The sequence below is a fragment of the Gorilla gorilla genome, chromosome 5 (assembly GCF_029281585.2).
Source record: "Gorilla gorilla gorilla isolate KB3781 chromosome 5, NHGRI_mGorGor1-v2.1_pri, whole genome shotgun sequence".
NCBI classification, from domain to species: Eukaryota; Metazoa; Chordata; class Mammalia; order Primates; family Hominidae; genus Gorilla; species Gorilla gorilla.
Genome location: NC_073229.2, coordinates 55,260,112 through 55,274,981, shown reverse-complemented (window position 1 = coordinate 55,274,981; position 14,870 = coordinate 55,260,112).

Genomic DNA, 14,870 nt, shown 5'->3' with positions numbered 1-14,870 from the left:
TCAGGCTGCTAGAGCTCTCAGCAAACACTGCAGAAAGAAGGGAGGATGCTGCCGGGCATGGTGGCTCACGCCTGGAATCCCAGCACTGTGAGAAGCCAAGGCAGGCAGAACACTTGAGCCCAGGAGTTTGAGACCAGTCTGGTCAACAAGGTAAAACCCCGTCTCTACTAAAAATACAAAAATTAGCCGGGCTTGGTGGTGTGCACTATAGTCCCAGCTACCCGGGAGGCTGAGGCAGGAGAATTGCTTGAACCTGGGAGGCAGAGGTTGCAGTGAGCTGAGATCGTGCCATGGCACTCTAGCCTGGGCAACAGAGTGAGACTCTATCTCAAAAAAAAAAAAAAAAAAAAAGCAAGGGAAGATGCCAGCCAGCCCCAAACACCCTAGGACGCTTGGAGAATTCTGGCCATGAAACTCACCTGCTGGGAAACTCTGGTGACCCACCAGGCCCACAGAACATTGTCAAGACCTTTGAGAACATTCTAACGTTCCTCCACAGAGTCTAGCAGTCATTGGTATATGCTGTGTCCCAAAGCACCTTTGAGGAAGGTGTCGGGTGGTGACACAGAGGAAGACAGATATGGTTCCTGCCTTCCCGGAGTTGCAGTGAGGGAATCCGGGCTCTCAGATTCACAAGGCAGAGTGTGGTTTTGCTGGGCCTGGAAGGCTATGGTGCATCTCATGGGCTGGGGCAGCAACTCATTGCAGGTGGTAGGGAAGGAGGGAGAGAAGGAAGCCAGCCTGCAGGGGGTTGTCTGGGCAAACAGAAACCTCTCCCACCTCCAGGCTGGCTGGGAGAAAGGCACAGCCCCAGGCCCTGACTCTGCCTCCCAGGCTGCCTGCCCTAGGGCACTGCTCATTAATTACCACAGTGCCGCCAAGATAGCCCTGGCCTGGACTCAGTCCCACACCAATTGCCACGTGAGAGGAAAAGAACTGGAATTCGGGGAAAATGACAGAGAAAAAAGAGGTCGGCTTCAAGGGAACAGGCCCTGAGTGTAACTTTCTTTCTGGCCCTGGGGAAGACAAGAAGCTTCACAATGTGGATTGGAGCACAGGTCCTGGGGCAAGTCCTGGCTCTACTCTACATGCTGTGTGGCTTTGGGTGAGTCACTTGACCTCTCTGTGCTTCAGTGTCCTCGTTTGTAAAATGAAAGTAAAGACAATACCAGTGTTCACAAGGCTGTTGTGAGGATTAAATGAATGAATGCATATTCAGTGCTTAGAGCTGCTCCCATCACATAGGAAGAGCTATATACGTGTGACTCATGATTACTCTCAGAGAACAAGGTGGCTGGGCCTCCCCAGGGAGGCAGGCACTCTGGGCTGGACCACTTCAGCCTTGTAGGGATGGGCTAAGAGGAGTGAGAAGAAGACAGTGAGGGAGGTAGCCCTGGAGCTACAGGCAGCCCCACCTCCTGGATGAACAATGGAAGAAAAGGGAACCCACTGGTCCCAGATCGGCGTGCAGTGTGACACGGCCACATGCACATTTACATGTGTATACACTCATATAATCACCATGCAGATCAAGATAATGTTCCCATCACCCCAGAGTGCTCCTTCAGGGCACTGGCCTTTGAACATGGTGTTCCTCAAAGCAGGAAAAATACACCCCCACGGGGCATGAAAGAATCTATTGGGGGCAGAAGAAATGGAATAGAACTTCCACTTCTATCTATTTTACCACATGCTTTTCAACGCCCCTTTTCCTGTATACTTTATAATGCACATATTAGCACCATTGCACATTTAGAATTTACTAATAAATAAGTGTACATTTGCTAGGGATACACGCTGAGTATCTCCTGCTTACCCCTGGTTCTTCACCTCCTCCACCCTGCTCTGAGGCTGCCCTGCGTGGTCCCCATCACTCGGGCTCCCTGCCCGCAGGTGTCAGGTAGGATTTGGCTAAGGGGAGGCTCGGGAGATCAGAGGACACTGGCAAAGTGCAGTTGGGGAATTGATTCCACCGCTCCATCCCTGCAGGGCACTGCAGGCAACTCTTTCCTGGAAGCCGCTTACAAGTTGACTCTCTCCTTCCAAATTTGGCTCAGCACCCCCTCCCCTCGTGGTGGTCACAGCCCTGCGGCAGCCAGCCCCTGCTTACTGCACTGTCCCTCCCGGCTCCCCTGCACTCGCACCTTTATAAAGAGTCCTTTGTGAAGAAATCTGCTCGTATTACCATAATTTAAAAGTGGCATCTGTCTCCTGCTGAGACCCTGACCTGATACGCAGCACATCCTCAAAAATATTCTACCCACTGGCGTGTGTGATCCAAGTACTTGGAGATGACTGTTAGTGCACTGGATGGTCCCCATTGGTGGTTCAGGGAGGCTTCCCCTTCCCAGGGGAGAAGTGGAAGGAGCCGCCTTCAGCGTTTGCGCTCAGTTCCATGCTGGGAAGCAGCAAGCACTAAGATGGTTAGCGGAGTTTACTGAGCTCCTGCCTGTACCTCGCCAAGGGGTGCCTCCATTCCAGGAGAAGGATGCCCAGGAAGTGGCGGCAGTGACCTCCTACCCACAGAGCCTGCTGTCTCAGTCCCTGTTTCCTGTCTGGGGATTCGGCTCTTCCTCAAGGGGCCAGCACTGGATTCATGCAGGGTGCTGGTAGCACCGTGATGGCAGCCTCACCCTGAGTAACGTGAGGAGACTTGAATAAAGGGTCTCTACAAAGATGGAGGCAGGGTTTAGGGAAACCAACATGGGGAGCCTCAGAACCTTAGGGCTAGCAAGAGTGGGGAGCCCCCTCTGAGAGTAGCTGCATGAGAGCAGCTGCAAGCAGGGTCAGAGGGACACAGCCACCCTGTGGTGACCTTGCGGGGAGGGAGCTGGGGTAATAAATTCCCTGTCCTCAGTCTCCTCCCTTCCTCCAAACCCAGCTGCAAGCCAGAGGGCAAGGGAGCCCTTGGATGCAGAGAAGTCAGCATTCCAGGCCAAGAAGGAGGGGGAGCCGGGTGTGGAAAGGGGAGTATGCATCGGACGGGACAAAGGGAAGTTTTCCTGGATGCACTGCAAATGACCTCTGTGCCACAAAGGCCTGGCCCCTACCCACAGGGCTGCTCCTTGCCCCTCAGGTGCTCACGGATAACCACATCCCACCTCCACACAACTTCCCTGCAGGAATGAGAGCAGAGGGACTGAGCAGTGAGGAAAGGCAGAAGGAGGCTGGAGGAGTGAGCTTCGGCGGATCAAGGCGTGCTTGGAATGTCAGATGAAGAAGCCTGAACTTTCCCCTCAGGCAGAGCCGTGTAAAGCAGATGAGCAGTGTTCTGGCTAAAGCCAGGCCTGAGCAGGTGCCCTCGTGGAGGGGATGCAGGCAGGAGGTGGAAGGAGAGCTCTCTGATTCCTTACTCAGCTCAAAGAGAGGAGGCAGGGAGACAGGAGGCCACTGATACAAACACTGATGCCTCCAGCGAGACATTTAGGAAGAGCCCCCTGAGCCTTTGTTCACTGCCATATACACAGCTCAGCTCAGGCTCTGACTTCCCCTCCGGAGCAGAGGCTTCTGCTGTTGAAGGCTCTGAACTAGCTGGGAAGATGCAGCTAGCAGAGAAGGGGACGAGGGAGGTCTCTCTCCCTCAGCCCCGAGGAACTCAGTGCCGGCTCTGACCCGCTGTGCCTCCGACTGACTGTGCAGCTCTAGGCAGGCTCCTGCCTTTCTCGGGGAGGCAGTGTGCTCATCTGGAAAGCGGCAATAAAGCACCCACTTGCCAGGGTTCTTGGAGGGTGGAATGTGACAGCACAGGTGAAAGCGTGTGTTTCCCATCAGAAGAAACGCGGGGATTGGGGGGTAGGCAAGTGCCACTTGATGGGAAGCCCAAAAGAAACGCTAGTCGCTGCACATGTCTCATGGAAATGACAGCACCTTTCCCTCTCCCCATGAGGGTTTACTGAGCATCAGTGGGGGCCCTCGCCCTGTGGGCTTCTTGGCGCACAGGAGGAGATGGGGGTCTGCTCTTGTAGGCCGGAAGTGGGGCTGCAGACAAAACACACACACACAAAACAATGTGAGAACTCTATGAGGCTGCATTCATGGTTGGGCTGAGTGGAACAGTACAGGTTTCAGTGTATAGGAATCCCAAAAAGGGGGAAATTGGTCGGAGGAGGGAGGGAGTTTAGCTAAGCAGGACTGGAGAGGTCAGAATTCCATGACAGGAGTCACCCAGGTAAAGTCAGGTGCTGGGAGCAGGAACATGGCAGAGGAGGGAGGTGGGCAGGGGGCAGCCCTCTCTCCACCAGCGAGAGCTGGCCGGGAAGGGCTGGATATAAGTCCTGGGGTCCATGCTCTTCCACACCACACCATGTGTGTTGATAACCAAAGACATGGAGACCTCACCCCAGAGGAGCCTCTCAAAGCCCTCGCCCATCTTGCTGACTTTCTTTTGCCTCCTCTGAGCCAAGCCCCATACCTGAATCAGGCCAGACAGGTGCTTTCATCCTCCAGGCGGCTGAGATCAGCAAGAGAAAGTGACACCTTCCTGTCAGTTCTGGAGTTCCTATAAATTCATTCATTCAGCAAATATTTAGTGAACATTTCCTATTATCCTTCACTACGCTAGGCCCTGGGGATCCATCAGTGAGGAGAAGGAGCTACATTCTAGTAGAGGAAGACAATAAGCAAAACAAATAAGCAAAATATACAGGAAATGCTATCGAGAAAAAGCAAGGGGAATAAGGGAAATTCAGAGGGGATTCAATTTAAAGACAGTAGCCAGGGAGGGCCTCGTGGAGAAGGCAACTTTTGAGTGAAGACTGGAAGGAAGGGATGGAGGGAGCCATGTAGGCTTCAGGAGGGAAGGCATGCCAGGGCCAGGAGTAGGGTGAGAGAGTGAGGCACCTCAGGGACAAATGTTAAGGAGGTGTTCCCTCTAGGGTCGTGTTGCAGCCCTGCTCCCCACCACCCTCCCTATTGCAACCAGGCTGACTGTTCTCAAACGCAAATCTGATCACGATGGTGCAAAAGTGCAGAGCTGCCCAAGGGGTTCCCTTGGCCAAGGTATGAAATCAGACTCCTTAGAATGGCCCAAAGACCCAGCTGTCCTCCCAGTCTCCTCTCTCCATTCCCTCCTCCCTGTGCATGCCATGCCTCATCTTTCTCATGCCTCCACCCTTGCAACCTGGAGCCTGGGCCTGGAACACCCTTCCCCTACCTCTGTGTTCTCCTACCTCTTCTAACTTTCTTTTCTATTAATATTATAAATATTTAGGACCGACATAAAAGGTATAAATAACAATAAAATTAATTTCCATGCACTACCATCTCCACCCAGCTTAAGAAAGAAAACATTACCCATGCAATAGAGCCCCCCTGGGCACCTGCCCCAGGCACATCTATCTCTCCAGTGACTGGGGCCATCACTATCTTGCTTTTTATATTTACCATTAGTACAGCACAGGTTTGAAAGTTAGCCGTGCTGTGGTTTGAATATCTGTCTCCTCCAAAACTCATGTTGAAAAATTAATTACCATTGTAACGATATTAAGAGGTGGGATCTTTAAGGGGTGATTGGGCCATGAGGGCTCCACCCTCATGCGTGGGTTCATGCCATTATAAAAGGGCAGATTCAACCCCCTCTGGCTGTCTTTTGCCATTCCACTTTTCACCATGCAAAGACTAAGCCTTCCTCGCCTCTGGAGGTCACAGCATTCAAGGCGCCATCTTGAAATCAGAACCACCAAATCTGCTGGCATCTTCATATTGGATTTCCCAGCCTCCAGAACTGCAAGCCAATACATTTCTTTTCTTAAATTCCCCAGTCTGTGGTATTCTGTTATCGCAGCACAAAGGGACTAAGACAAGCAGTATGTAGCACCGTTTTGAATATTTTGAATGTTTTTGAACTTTAAGTGAATGGGATCCCCTGGTTTACATTCCTCTGCAACTTGTCTTTTCGTGTAACATTGTGTTTGTGAGATCTATCCATGTTGATATGCGTAGATCTAGATCAGAGCTCGGTAAAGTTTTCTGGAAAGGGACAGATTGTTCATATTTTAAGCTTTGTGGGCCCAACAGTCTGTTGCAGCTGCTCAACTCTGTCATTACAGTGCGAAAGCAGATACAGACAATATGTAAATGAATGAATGTGGCCACATTCCAATACAACCTCGTTTACAAAAACAGGCAGCAAGCTGGATTTGGTCCATGGGCCATAGTTTGCCGATCTAGGCCATTTGTTTTCATTGCTGTGTAATATTTCATTGTATGACTACACCACAGTTTATTGATCCATTCTTCTATTCATGGTATGGTTGAATTATCACTCCCAATTCTTTACTCCAGGACTATATAGGACTATACATTCAAACCCTTTGATGTACACAGTAGATGGAGAATATATCCCCAACCCATTGACTTGGGGTTTCGCCTAATGGAATTTAACCGGGCAAATGCTAAAGAATGTGATGCAAAAGGAGGTTTTTTTTGTTGTTCTTGTTGTTTTGAGATGGAGTCTCACTCGGCTCGCTGCAACCTCCGCCTCCCGGGTTCAAGCAATTCTCCTGCCTCAGACTCCTGGGTAGCTGGGACTACAGAGGTGTGCCACCACACCTGGCTAATTTTTGTATTTTTAGTAGAGATGGGGTTTCACTGTGTTGTCCAGGCTGGTCTTGAACTCCTGACCTCGTGATCTGCCTGCTTCAGCCTCCCAAAGTGCTGGGATTACAGGCGTGAGTCACTGCGCCTGGCCGCAAATGGAGGTTTTTAATGTGCTTTTATGGTTTAGTTTGGCATCTTGCAGTCCTGCCATTTGCCATAGAAGAGCATGTTCCCAGTAAGCTGTTGTCTCTTCAGCCTGAGTCCCCAAATGAGAGCTACTTGTAGCCAATGTGAACGTGAGTTCACCCCAGCTCACCTGCACTCCTGTGTGCAAGAAATAAATGTTTGTCATTATAAGCCAATGATATTCTCAGGATTGTTTGTTACACAGCTTTATTGCAGCAGCAGCTAATGAATACAATGGACATTTACGTTTTTGATTCTTCGCTGTTGCAACAAAGTTCACGCTCATATACCTCAACTGGTGCACAAATGCATCTTCAACTTTGCTAGTTAATGCTGATTTGCTTTCCAGACTTTTGTACCCACTTGGTTTTGTCAGGTGTCTGCTGATCTGTGGGTGTAAAATTCCATTGCCCGTCTAACTCTTACTCATCTTTCTCTTCCTCTGGGCCTCCTTCCCTAATGCCCCCATCTGAACTGGGTCCATATACTCATTGCATCCATAGCTCCTTACACTTGCCTCTCTCACAGTCCTGGTATTGTATTTATCTGTTAATCTGTCACCATACAGACAGCCCCTGTCCCCCAGCCCAGGCACTTAGCAAATAATTGTTGAATGAAAGTTTCATGAGAAACTTCAATCAAGCTGGTCAGCTCCTGTCCTAGGGAATGTATACGCTGAGACAACTACCTCATCACAGGTACAGCCCTCATATCAAGGTGTGTCAAAGGACAGAGACTGATTGCTTTTCAGGTGGTTATCACACTTGGGCTTTGAATGTGACTTGTTTTTTGCTGAAAATGTGATCATTCCAGGCTGCAATTACAGTAGCTAGAGAGATGTGAGTGAAAGCTAAACCCTAAGGGCCTAAGAAGGTTTTGTGGGCAAATGCCATCTTTAAAAAGCAGGTTACTCACATAATAAATAGCTTGCATTGCTGCACACTGCTCTAAGCACTTTACACATACAAGATAAATATCAGAGGAGGAAACTGAGAAAAGCAACCCGCCCTGGGTGCGCAGCTGGTGAAGGCCTCACTGTAGCCACCATCCTGTTGTTATTTATCACTCCCCCACCCCAAGGTAATTGCGTTAGAGAACAAAGAACTTGACACTTGCCAGAACTACCCCCACCTCCACCACCACCTACCCCCAGCCCCAGCACCACCTACCCCGACCCCCACCACTACCTACCCCCCCCACCTACCCCCACACCCCACCTACTCCCACCAACCACCACCTACCCCCACCCCCCACCACCTACCCTCACCCCCCACCACCACCTACCCCCACCCCCCCACCTACCCCCACCACCACCACCACCACCTACCCCCAGCCCCAGCACCACCTACCCCGACCCCCACCACTACCTACCCCCCCACCACCTACCCCCACCCCCCACCACCTACTCCCACCCACCACCACCTACCCCCACCACCTACCCCCACCCCCACCTACCCCCACCCCACCCCCACCTACCCTCACCCCCCACCACCACCTACCCCCACCCCCCACCACCACCTACCCCCACCCCCCACCACCACCTACCCCCACCCACCACCTACCCCCACCACCGCCACCACCTACCCCCACCCCCCAACACCACCTACCCCCACCCCCCAACACCACCTACCCCCACCCCACCACCACCTACCTCCACCCCCCACCACCACCTACCCCCATCCCCATCACCATCTACCCCCACCCCCCACCACCACCTACCCCCACCCCACCACCACCTACCCCCATTCCCATCACCATCTACCCCCCACCACCATCTACCCCCACCCGCACCACCACCTACCTCCAACCTTTGGATGGCATGAGTTTGGTGTATCCAAGGTCACATTTAAAGAACAGAGTTCTGAAAAATCCATGGGAAGACGTCTTTGCTGCCAGTCAGCATGATAGAAAAACATGGGTCTTGGAGCCGGGAGGCAGGTTTTAATCCAAGCTTGGCCACAATCTTAATTTAGATTATTTTGGTTGTAAGGAAAAGAAATCAATAACTTTAATAACTTCAAAACTCCCAAAATGAAGCGGGGAGATGTGTTGTAAGGAATGGGTGGTGCTCTCGTAGGACAATCAAGGGTTGGAACCAAGAATTGGACCATTGATATAACCATGCTGTCATTCTGTCCCCTTCCTCCCTGGGCTAACTATGATCGGCATCTCATCCTAGGGTCAGATTCCTGGGAGTTAAAATCTGATTGGCCCAGCTTTGGTCAGGTGTGTTCCTCTGATCGAATCAGCTGTGACTGGGTAGGTGGGATCACACAAACCTCAGGAAAGGGTGCCTATTGTGAGCTAGGCAGATATTCTCTAGAAGGTGCCTAACGCAGTTACTAATTCACAGTAAACCTTAGGGAAGATACCTTCCTTCCCGGACTCGCAGTTCTCATCTGTAAATGAGAGATTTGATCTGTGTCTGGCTCATCATTACGTCTACTACGGCTGTTTAATAAATGCTGAATGGACTGCAGTGATCTCTATATTAGCTTCTGGTTCTGACCATCTGTCTTTTAGAATTCTCATATGTAAAGTGTGCGGGTACAAGGAGCTGGCAGCGAGGGAGAAGACGGGGAGAAGGAGGGTGTGCTGACACTGGCCAGGGGTGCCTGGAGACTTCAGCTTAAGCAGTCTTTTCTCTGGGCATCTTTCCAGAGCCAATCTTCTGTCCCCACCAAGCAGCATTCTGGCCAGAATCTGGCTTCTCTAATAAACACTGTCCCTGGAGGGACAGTGCCCTTTATAAGCTATTAAATTGGCCTTCTGACAGTTGCCAACACAATGCCATTTGAGAAGCAAAGTCCAAAGTGGGGGGACTCCGGATTTGATTCTGGTGTCCAGAATCCAGACTCTTCCACTTATTACGTGACCTAGTGGGTCACGGCCCTCTGAGCATCACAGTCTTCGCTGCCCAGACAGATATGAGAATCTTTGTTCTGCCTTATTCATAGAACTGTTTGAGGGATATTGTGTATAAAATTATCCATAATAATTGAACTATATTTGTGGTGTGCTAACTAGATGCCAGGCATAGCGTCATATGCTGAAAAGGGTTATTATGTATAATCCTCACAAGAGCCTTATGAAGTAGCTGCTACTATGATCTCTGTTTCACAGATGAAGAAACTGAGGCTCAGAGGTTAAATAACTTGCCCAAGGTCACACAGTTGATGAAGAGCAGAGTCAGATCCACGCTCTGAACTAGGTTCTAGTACTTTTGTTTGTGGTCCAGTTGTAGACAGACACATTATTATGATTACTTCCCAGGGCCTAAGACCTCTCAGATAAGCTGAACATTGAGACTCACAGAGGTGGGAAACCAAAACTTGGACACCAGAGAAGCAAACTTCTGGGTTTATTCCTTCAGTCTAAAAACTACATGAATCAAAAAGTCTGTGGGCTGTAAATGAAGTAACTCAGATCAAATTAGCTCACTCAAAAGAGGGAATTTGTTGGCCTCCACTCTCCGAGGGGCAAAAGTGAGGCTAGGGCACCTGGAATTCAAGTTTCAAACAAGCACCCCCAGGGCAGTCTTCCTCATCGTCTCTCATTGCTGCTGCCCTGTGCTGGCTGCCTGCCCTCTTTCATACTCCATGAGCTTCTTCTCAGGAAGAGAACACTGTTGCCAGCAGTTCCAGGATCACACGTCAGCTGCTCTGCAACCAAAGCTAAGGTGGGATTTCCTTTCCCAACTACAGGTGAAACAAATCTCAGGAAAGGATTCTTATTGGCCTAGCTCAGATCATGAGTCCTCCCTTCTGAACTAATCACTATGGCTAGGGACATGTGGTTCTATGACTGGCTGCCCCGCTTAGATCATATGCCACCCGTGTGAACAGTGGGAGTGGATCTGTTTTAAGAAGGTGGGGTGGGAGGGGGAGATGGCAACACCGATGTGAACTCTGGGGGACTCTCTGAAGCCTGGGTCACCTCAGTTTGTATCCTTTCCAACTGGCAAGAGCAACCTTGGTTTTCTCCTTCCTCAATCTATATCTACTAAGAAGTCACCTAATAGGCTGTTAGTTTCTTACTCTTGTTTTCTTCAGAGAGGCTCATATGGTCTTTTATATAGAGGGAGGGGGTGAGTATCCTCTTCTGCAAACTTTTCCATGCCTGGAAAATTGGGGCAATGGAGCCTGCCTTACTTTCCTCACAGAGGTATGTGAGGGCCCACAGAGTTAATGGATACAAACACTGCTGTAGAAAGAACAAAGTGCCATATTTACAAACACAGGATCTATTTATTGATTTATTTATGCTCCTTTGTGTTTCAAAAAAGGATTTGAGGTAGCTTAGCAAAATGCACACAATATAGTGGGATAAAAATAGTAAGGGGATAGAGCAGAGGGAAAACACGGGTAGAAAAATCAAATAAAGCCAGAGAAAATTCTTGTACCTGGAAACTTATGCTCAAAGTCCCTGAACAAGTTTGGTTCTGAGCTTTCTCATGAACAAAGTGGGAAACATGATCAGTTACAAAACATACAGTAGTCATAGGATAAGAGAATATCAGCATGCCAGGAAAGGCCACAGAGCTTAGCTCAGCACCAATGTCTGGTAGAAATTTCTTCTCACCAAGAGGATACCGCAGGGTGGGCCAGGCTCGATGGTTCATGCCTGTAATCCCAGTACTTTGGGAGACCGAGGCAGGCAGATCATCTGAGGTCTGGAGTTCGAGACCGGCCTGGCCAACATGGTGAAACCCCGTCTCTACTAAAAATACAAAAATTAGCCGGGCGTGGTGGTGGGTGCCTGTAATCCCAGCTACTCGAGAGGCTGAAGCAGGAGAATCACTAGAACCCAGGAGGCGGAGGTTGCAGTAAGCTGAGATTGCACCAATGCACTCCAGCCTGGGTGACAGAATGAGACAGAAAAAAAAAAAAAAAAAAAAAAGATGCTGCAGGGTGGAGTGGTCTGCATATTCAACAATATATAGAGATCCTTTGGTTTTCATGTCACTGGCTGTCTAATTCAGTTTCATGTGGATTCACTGTCTACAATTTGATTTACGTTAACTAAAAACTGGATACCAACTAAACAGCAAGCACATTCTTTTCCCCTTCCTTCCTTCCTTCCTTTTCTTTCTTTTTGCATGGTAACATGAGGTTGGGTGCAAGGAGTGGTATGTGAGTTTTCCCCAGTGAAGTATATGGACAAAAAAGTTCTAGCATCTTGGCTTAGCTGAAATGTATAAAACTCACTAAGACATAAAACTGTTCCAAGCAGGCCATAAAGGCGCTGCTGCCTTTGCCTCAGAACTTAGGCTATAATCTGCTGTCCTGGAACAAAATGCAAACATAAATCAGCTTTCACAGTATTTTTAGCCACCTAAAAAATTCTTCATTTCCTGCCTGAAATGCTTCTGACAGTGAGCAATGCCACTCTCCCTCATTCTTGCTCTGAAAAGCTTCCCTTTGGGCAGTGATGGGGACCCAACACTGGGCCCCACAGCTGAGGCAAGTCCAGAAGGAGGCATGGGATAGAGGAAATGGTCTCCCAGGGTCTCTAGGACAAATAAGCCAGGGATGTGGCTAGCGTATAAAGTGCTTTCATGCAAAGTTGGAAAGGGCGCCCCTCCTTGGCACAGGAAATTCCCACTTGGGATGCCCTCTCCTGCATCTTTGCCTGGCGCAACCTCATCTGTCCTCCTGGACCCAGAGCCTCCACAAAGCCATCCCCAAATACCCACCCCATTCTCTTGTTTCCGCACTCCTAATGCATCAACAGTGAGTACCAGACAGCTGGCATTTAATTATATGATGTCTGGCATGCACTATTTCATGTTGTCAGTCTGTCTCTCTAACTAGATTAAAGAGATCTTGAGGTAATTGTTAGTTCTTACTTTATATGTCTCCCTTACAGCTAATGAGGAAGCTTTATGTCTTCCTCGTTATGTCTTACAAATAACAAGGTCATGAAAAACAGGAACCTAGGGTGACTGTCTCGTTCTCCCCACTGTACCCATTGAGCAGACAAAATTAAGAGCCAAAGAGGAGGCTTGACCTGCCCAAGGTCATGCAGTGAGAACTTGGGCTAGCCAGGAACGACTCCAGTTCTCCTGTCTGTCAATGCAGCATTCGACTTTCCTGAAACACTTAGTTCTAAAACCCCCAATAGGAGGTTCAGAACCACAGCTCCCTGGGGTAATAAAGACAGACAGACAGACAGCTGGCCCACAGTAATCCATCTGCTCATGGGCAGAATTTCCAACATGGAGGCAAGTCAAGCTGCTCTAAGGCTCAGCAAACAGCCTCCATGGGAATCCAGGCTGGGTCTCTGTATGTGCCAGGGGGATGAAAGGACCTCAGTGGGGTACCTGGAGCGCTTGCATCCTCCCTGACACCACACAGGTCACTATTGTCTGCGATGTCTGGGGCAAAGGAAACCCGTAATTGATGGTCTCAGCAGGAAGGACACACAGACAGGTGGAGAGGGCATCTCCTGTTTACAGAGAAACGCTTGTGTTTGCAAGGGGCTGCCTTTTTGCAGTGAACTATGCACCCATGATAGCAGGAAACCACCCAAGTATTTGCCCCAAATTTATAACAACAGATACAATAGTGTCAAAGCTGATAGAAACTGAAAACAAAATAATAACAAAAAATACCCATGGCAACAATTGCTAAACAAAACCCTATAACGACAAGCTGGCAGCAGCCTCATCAGTCCTGCTGAGCCTTTCCTAGGCACTCACAAGCCACAGCACCCGCCACTTAGTACTTCTCACGGTATGATGTGCTTGTTTTATAGATGTGGAAGCTGAAGCTTACGGGGCTGAAGTATCTTGCCTCACATCACAGGCTGCTAAGAAGCAGAGCTGGGATTGGCATCCAGGTTGATCTCCCTCTAAAAGCCTCCCCTTTCACTACAACCCACATAGACTCTCATTCCAACCCCACTTCAACCATTTCTTCTCATTATCAGACCTGTGGGACAAGGTTTGGTTGGGAAAACACGAGGCTCTTCAGGAAGACAGACAACAGATTGCCCATCATTTCATGGACAAGGGACCGACACGAGGCGCACCCAGATCTCTGTGGCTTTTTCTTGGTGCCAAACAAATGCAGAAGGAGTCACTTCTCAAAGAACACAGTGTTTTTCTTCCTCTTCTCACCTCCCCTGGGCCGGTGCCTATGATAATTGGGAAGCACAGAGTCTGGTTTTTCCGGGATTGGAACCAATGCTGTGAAGAGTGTTCTGACAATAAATGTTGATTGACAGTTGATGGACAATGTTCTTGAATCAGTTTTTCCTGTGCTGGGTGTTAAGCTGAGAACTGCACTAAACAACTGCTCAACAGCCTGCTTCCTGTTCAGATAGAATTTACTACACTCTCTCTCTGTGGGCCTCAGTCAGGCAGCCAGGCGAGATGGTATCTCAGACGCCTTCCAGCTCCATCACTCAATGTCTCTATCAAGAAGAGAACACAGATCTGAAAACATTTTTCCCCCTAACACTGAGTTGGGGTTATTATTCACATACAAAAACACAGGCACCAACAGAGATAACTGGTCAGGAAATAAGGAGCTTTGATTCTGGTCTCATACTCTTTGACCTAGTAATTCTACTTCTGTGAATTTATCTTAAAGAAAGAATCCAGAGGACAGAGCTGTGTGCACGAAAAGGTTTGCTTTCGCAAAATTTGGAGTTACTGTCAATAAAATGATGTCCAAAGCAAGAATGGGAGAGACTCACTTGGTGGCACATGAGGCCACCGCAAATGATAATTTCAAAGACACAGAAAAACATACTTGGCAGTGTTTTTCAAATTGCAGTTCAACCTCCATTAAGGGGTCATGAAATAAACCTAAGAGGTGTCCTGCCACCAACTTGTTTTTGTTTATTTTTTTGAGATGGAGTTTCGCTATTTCACCCATGCTGGAGTGCAGTGGCACGATCTCGGCTCACTGCAACCTCCGCCTTCCAGTTTCAAGTGATTCTCCTGCTTCAGCCTCCCGAGTAGTTGGGTTTACAGGCGCCCACCACCACGCCCAGCTAATTTTTGTATTTTTAGTAGAGACGGGCTTTCACCACGTTGGCCAGGCTGGTCTCAAATTCCTGACCTCGTGATCTGCCCAGCCTCCCAAAGTGCTGGGATTGAGAGGTAAAGCCAGCTGGACTTCCTGGGTTGAGTGGGGACT